This window comes from Silene latifolia, chromosome X (genome assembly GCF_048544455.1).
Source record: "Silene latifolia isolate original U9 population chromosome X, ASM4854445v1, whole genome shotgun sequence".
NCBI classification, from domain to species: domain Eukaryota; kingdom Viridiplantae; phylum Streptophyta; class Magnoliopsida; order Caryophyllales; family Caryophyllaceae; genus Silene; species Silene latifolia.
Window position 1 is genome coordinate 236,818,906 of NC_133537.1, and position 6,712 is coordinate 236,825,617.

Here is a 6,712-nt window from a genome sequence, read left to right on the forward strand (position 1 = left end):
GACTCCGGTCTCCTTTTCGCCGGTGTTAGAAAAATATGCGTATCCTTCCTTGAAGCTTGTAGAAGACGAAATAGCTGTTAGGGAATCCGGGCGTCCAGGGCACTGGACGGGCAGATTTGGGTGATTCTTGACGGGCGTCCAGATGGGGAAGACGGGCGGATTTGGGGTGTTTTGGACGGGCGTCCACAGGGGGAAGACGCTCGGACTGTGGCTGCTGGACGGGCGACTTGTGGACAAACCGCTCGGATTGTCTTACAGCTTCTTTCTTTCTTCTTTTCTTCCTTTTTCTTCATAAAATCCTTAAGGATTTCCTCGGGGATGCAAGGATCTTTTCTCATCATTGCCCATCTACTATAGTATGTACAAAGGCCTTCTAATCTTGTCTTCTCTTTGATGCTTGGTCATTGAATTCAATCAATTTAGCTTCATTTTGCCATGAAAATGCAAGGTTTGCACTCCTTTCCTACCAAGGACACAAAACCTCAAAGAATATGCAAAACAAAGGACTAAAGAAAATAAATGACCCAAATATGCACTAAAAAGCATGGGAACAAGGCTAATTCGGGGACTAAATATGCTCTAATTATGGTCACATCAAATATCCCCAAACCGAACCTTTGCTCATCCCGAGTAAAGAGGTGACAAAGACTAGGACCATTATTTAAACTAACCTAATAGCATAGCCGATATGAGACAATTAGCGGGTCTCGCTCTGCCCCTTCAACTCACAACAAGACAACCATGAGGTAGGATGCCTTCTTGCAAGGCAAGGTGGGTCTTGCCAAAATGGCAACACATCAAAACATTAAAGCACACAAAATCAAGTAATGGATGCATCTACAAAAGAATAGCCACTTTCCTCATCTAAGTGGCGGAAATTATCTACAAGGGAAGCAATTCAAGGGTACACACTCCTTCATAGATGCAATTTCTTCAAACTACTAAGCCTAGAAGGATACCAACAAATCACCTCCAAGTTGTGTCAAGCTAGGGTACCTTTGTCCTCAATCGTTAAATGCTTTTGTCAAGAGTAGACTTCCTATGGTGTTAGAAACACTGGAGGATCGCGGAATTCCCCCTCTTGCCTAGACAAGAAGAAGGGCTGTCCCCTCTCTACCATGCACAAAAATGGATACGATGGATAAAGGGATCAATAGATATTTGAGTTTCATTTTGGGAGTTTGCTTTTGTTTTTGTTTTCCCCCCAATTTCTTGTGGCATTTGACATTTGAGAACACTTTCTTTTTGCCATTTCTTTGATGTTTGGCATTTCAATACTTGACAACTTTTCAACTTTTTATATTTCTTTTTGAACATTTTCAAAGTCACCACATATGTAGTGAGGGTGCCTTATATTTGAAGCATATGAGTTCTATTTTTGCTCCTCTTTTCATTTGATGCATTTTGCAAACTTTCTTTCACTTTTCATTTCATTGAACTCAAATCAATTTCTTTTTGTGCCCATTCCCTTTGATGACAAAAATGTGGTAGAACATGGATGATGGATGCATGGTTTCAAGGGTCGCCTTGGAATAAACGGTAGCCAAGGAGTTATCACACCACAAGGTACTCTTGACTAGGCCTTAATCCATGGGTCAAAGGATACTAGCATGACACATCCTAGGATGTTTTAAAAGTATTCTAACAAACAAAGTTTTAAGAAGAAAAAGCATCTACTAGGGCCTATATACACTTGTCAAGCTTCCCAAGTAGATGGTTTCACAAAATTTTCTAACATGCAAACTACATGCCATGATGCAACTAACATATAAACATCCTAATGCAAATGATTCTACCAACTAATATGTCATATAAACTAAATGCAAGTTCTAAATTCACATTGTTATACCGCATCAATCAAAATAAAGCCACATAGTCATTAACATAAAGGGGAAAAAGGAGATTGGAAAGATCATACCATGCGGTCTTCAATGTCCTCATGTCTCGGATGTGGCGTAGTCATTCAATGTGAACAAGGATAAAGCAAACACAATATATACAATAATATATACAATTCTACACTTCAAAGGAAATGAACTTATTTTTTGATTTTCAAATTTTTTCAAATTTTTTTGGTTTTTTCGAAACTTTTTTATTTTTTTGGGTTTTTTGAATAAAAGTTAAGTTATAATTCCCCATCTCCACACTAATATGGGCATTGTCCTCAATGGCCAAAATGATGGGAAACTATGCAAGCATGATGCATGAATTCTACACTAAATGCAAGCTACACTAATCTACACTACATGATGCATGTTTTTTTGTTTATGACGGAGAGTGTAATTTAGATTACCTCCCGTTGCGTATGCATGTACTTCCCCAAACCGAGATAGACATTATTTCTAATGTCCTAAAGTTGGGGTAGTTCATACAGACAAGATGCAATGCATGAAACTAAATTTGTCATTTTGGATTTTCAAAAGTGGGAACAATGAAATAAGAACACCTCATTGGGGCCGAGGTGTTAGTCCTCTATGTTGCTAGGACTCTCCAACCAAAGACAAAGTCAAATATTGTACAAGTTAACAAAACATAAACTTCTTTCATTAAAATTGAAAATAAAGAGAGGAGATGAGGAAACTTCACTTAAGCTTGAGATGGGTGCCTCACACCCGCTCCATCTAGCTATGAAGAGATCCTCTAGAGATCGCCGTCATCTCCCTCTAGATCACTATCCCATATTTCCTTGGATGCATCACTTGTATTCGGGTCTATGAACTCATCCTCTTCGCTACCAAGCTCCACCGTGTCCCCACCACAAGATTTGTCGCTCCCTTCCTCTTGTCGCCCGTTTGCCCCTTCATTTGCCCTCTCTGAATTGGGGAAGAGTATATCCAATTGTGCCCAAGAGGGAAAGGCTCCCTTCTCACTAATATTTCCCCTTTGAATCATGTCGTGGTATTGAGGGTAGAGTGCATAATAATTGTCCACGGTAGCTTCATATTGTCGGAAGTGCAAATCTTGTAGAATTCCCGTTACAAAGTCATCACGGGGAAGGATAAAGGGGTTGGGGTGGTTGTACGGTTGATATGGAAAAGGGTAGGGAGGCACTTTGATTTTCTTATCTTATGGTTGTTTCCCTTGTTGTTGTTGTTATTGGGGATTTGGAGGTGGTGGTGCTTGCCTTGTTTGGGTTGGGTTTGGAGGGATGAGGTAGGATGGGATTAGTGATAAAGGTCCCCTTCTTGGTGAGATTCTTGGTAGTCCGGTCATTGGTAGGTAGATTGGGTCACTTCCTTTTGTAATCCACTTGACCCTTTTATCAACCCCTTCAAGGGTTATCCAATGATGATGAATAAGAAGAAGGTCTTCATTTATCCTTGTATTTCCGGAAAGAGGGGCATACACATTATTCTCATTGAATTTTGGATTGAAATGCTTTGCAATCTTTGTAATGAGCCCTCCATTAAAAATGTGTTTCATCCCATCATCATCACCGTTCCTAAACTTTGCCCATTTTTCGAGTAGCACAAGAGGCGCATTAAAGTGGTACCCACCCCTTCCTTGGATATTGAGATAAGACTCCATGAACAGAAGGTCAAGTTCGTTCACTATTGCCGGGTCTCGGGGAGCAAGTAGAGTGCCGGAAAGGAACCGGTAAGTAAGTCTCAAAATAGGATTTTGAATATGGAAAGCTAGACACTCCTTGATGTACATGAAATCTCGGCCGGTCATGGCCCTTAATAGGGGTGCAACACTATATCTCTTCGGTTTTGATGTCCGGGTAGGCGAGACATCGAGACCAAGCACATTAGCAAATTCCACTACAGTCATCATTCTTGAAACACTCTCCAACCTAAATTCTATGCATATCGTCTTATTCAAGGTTGTGATTTTCAAGAAGCTTAAAAGTCAAGCACAAGGGATCCGTAAGTTTGCTCGTGCATGTGGAAAAGGGTAGAGAGACCAAACAACTCAAAAAGATCTTCCATTTGGTGATAAATCCCAAGTTTCCTTAAAGTTCTATGACATAAAAACTTAGTAGGGAGAATGTTCTTACGAAGACGCCGGTGAAAAACGAGCCTTTGCCCATCATTGACGAATTCAACATTTGAGAAGTCATCAAGCCTTGTAAGATCTATAATTTCTTCATGCTCTCTTCTTAAGGTGTTGATATGGGAGGTAGAAGAGCTTCCTCTTACCCTTGGTCTTCTTCTATCCCTAAAGGAAGATCCCTTTGGTGCCATTCTTTGATTTTTGAGCTTGGAATTTTTGAATTGTTAAAGTATAGAGATACGCCTTGTGGATTGAATGTTGCTTTTGAAACCCTAGGAATTTGGGGCTTTTTGATTTTGTGGAATGAAAGAGTGTTTGGGAAATGCTTTGGAGTCACAAGGAGGTGGGTTTTTATAATACAAGTGGAAGGAAGGGTGATGTGTCACAAATTGTGTGGTGGGGTGTTTTAAAATTAGGAAAAATCGGGATTGAATAACGCAGGAAGACGAGCGGACTCGGGCACAAGACGCTCGGATTCTGTCATTTCGGGACGAGCGGATTCCAGGGAAGACGCTCGGATTCCCTTACAGCTAATTTTTGCAAAAATTTGACGCAGCCAAGATGAGCGGATCGAGCACAAGACGAGCGTCTTTTCTGGAGCAGGACGAGCATCTTTTCTCAAAGACGGGCGGATTCTGTGACAGGAACTTTCTTTAAAATGCACTGGCAAAAAGACGAGCGGATTCGTCTTCAGACGCTCGGATTGTAGCAGGACGAGCGGATTCTCAGAAATATGGACGTCTTTGTTCAATCCGAGCGAATTCTCTCTTTGGACGCTCGGGTTCCTTGCTGCGGATTTCATTTGATTTCCTTAATTCTGATAGAAGCTTCCCCACACTTGAAAATTGGTTCCTTCCTTCATTCAGAATTCATTAGTGACCCTCCCTCACTTACTCTCATGGAAAGAATTTATGTTTATGATAAATGCAACAAAAATATAAATACAAGTTAAAGGGTTAGTATATTTACAAGTGGTGGTTTAGGGAGGACTCCACCAAACTCTCCCTTTGATGATTCTTTCAAGGATGAGGAGGCCCGAGGTAGGTGACCTCGACCTCTCCAATAAACGCTCCTTCATAGTATGACTTCAATCTTTGACCATTGACCTTGAATTTACTTCCACCTTCCGCCTTGATTTCAAAATCCCCATATTTTCCAACTTCGGTGATCACATAGGGACCCATCCATCTAGAGTTCAACTTTCCCGAAAAGAGTCGATAGCGGGAATTGAATAGAAGGACTTTATCCCCTTTGTGCAAGGCTTTTTGCTTAATCCTCTTGTCATGGATCAATCTTGTCCTTTCCTTGTAGATCTTGGCATTCTCATAAGATTGTAGTCGGAATTCCTCCATCTCTTGAATTTTAATCATCCTCTTTTGACCACTTAATTTGAGATCAAGGTTAAGTGCTCGGATTGCCCAAAAAGCTTTGTACTCCAATTCGATTGGCAAGTGGCATGCTTTTCCATAGACAAGCTTGTAAGGGGAGGCTCCTATGGGAGTCTTATAGGCCGTCCTATAAGCCCAAAGAGCGTCATCAAGCTTTGTGCTCTAATCCTTTCGGGTCTTGTTCACCACTTTCTCAAGAATTTGCTTGATCTCTCTATTCGAAACTTCAACTTGACCGCTTGTTTAAGGGTGGTATCCCAATCCGGTTCTATGTTGAACACCATACTTGGTCAAAAGAGATGCGAGCTTCTTTTCATGAAAATGTGTTCCTCCATCACTTATGATTTCTCTAGGAACTCCAAATCTTGGGAAGATTATTTTCTTGAAGAGCTTGGTGACCGTTTTTGCATCATCGTTTGGAGTGGCAATTGCCTCAACCCACTTTGAGACGTAATCTACGGCCACAAGGATATACTTATTCCCATTGTATGTCACAAACGGACCTTGGTAGTCGATCCCCCAAACATCGAAGATCTCCACCTCTAGAATGCCCCTTTGTGGCATTTCATTCCTCCAAGAGATATTCCCCGTTCTTTGACAAGCATCACAATGAATGATGAATTCCCTTGTGTCTTGGAACATTGTAGGCCAATAGAAGCCCGATTGAAGAATTTTTGCAATGGTTCTCCTTGCTCCATGGTGCCCACTGTAGGGTGATGAGTGACATCCTTCCAAGATTCCTTGGACTTCCCATTGAGGGATGCATCTCCGGTAGAGCCCATCACTATACTCTTTGTAGAGGTTTGGGTCATCCCAAAAGTACCTCTTTACTTCGAATAAGAACCTCTTCCTTTGGTTGTAGTTCAAATTTGGAGGGAGTACTCTTCCAACGATATAGTTGGCATAATCGGCAAACCATGGGGTGATGTGCCTTTCAAGTTGTATTTGAATGGCCATCAAAATATCGTCGGGAAATGAGTCATTGATCGGCGTTTCTCCTTGTTCATCATGAAACCGGATCCTTGACAAGTGATCCGCCACTACATTTTCGGCTCCTTTCTTGTCTCTTATCTCCAAGTCGAATTCTTGAAGAAGCAAAATCCATCTCAACAACCTTGGTTTTGCCTCCTTCTTTATCAAGAGATGTCGGAGAGCACGGTGATTCGAAAAGACAAACACCTTGGATCCGAATAAGTATGAACAAAATTTGTCCAAAGCATAGACAATGGCAAGAAGCTCTCTCTCGGTGGTATCATAATTCACTTGGGAGGGATCAAGCGTCTTGCATATATAATAGATGGCATGAAGAGCTCTTCCTACCCGTTGGC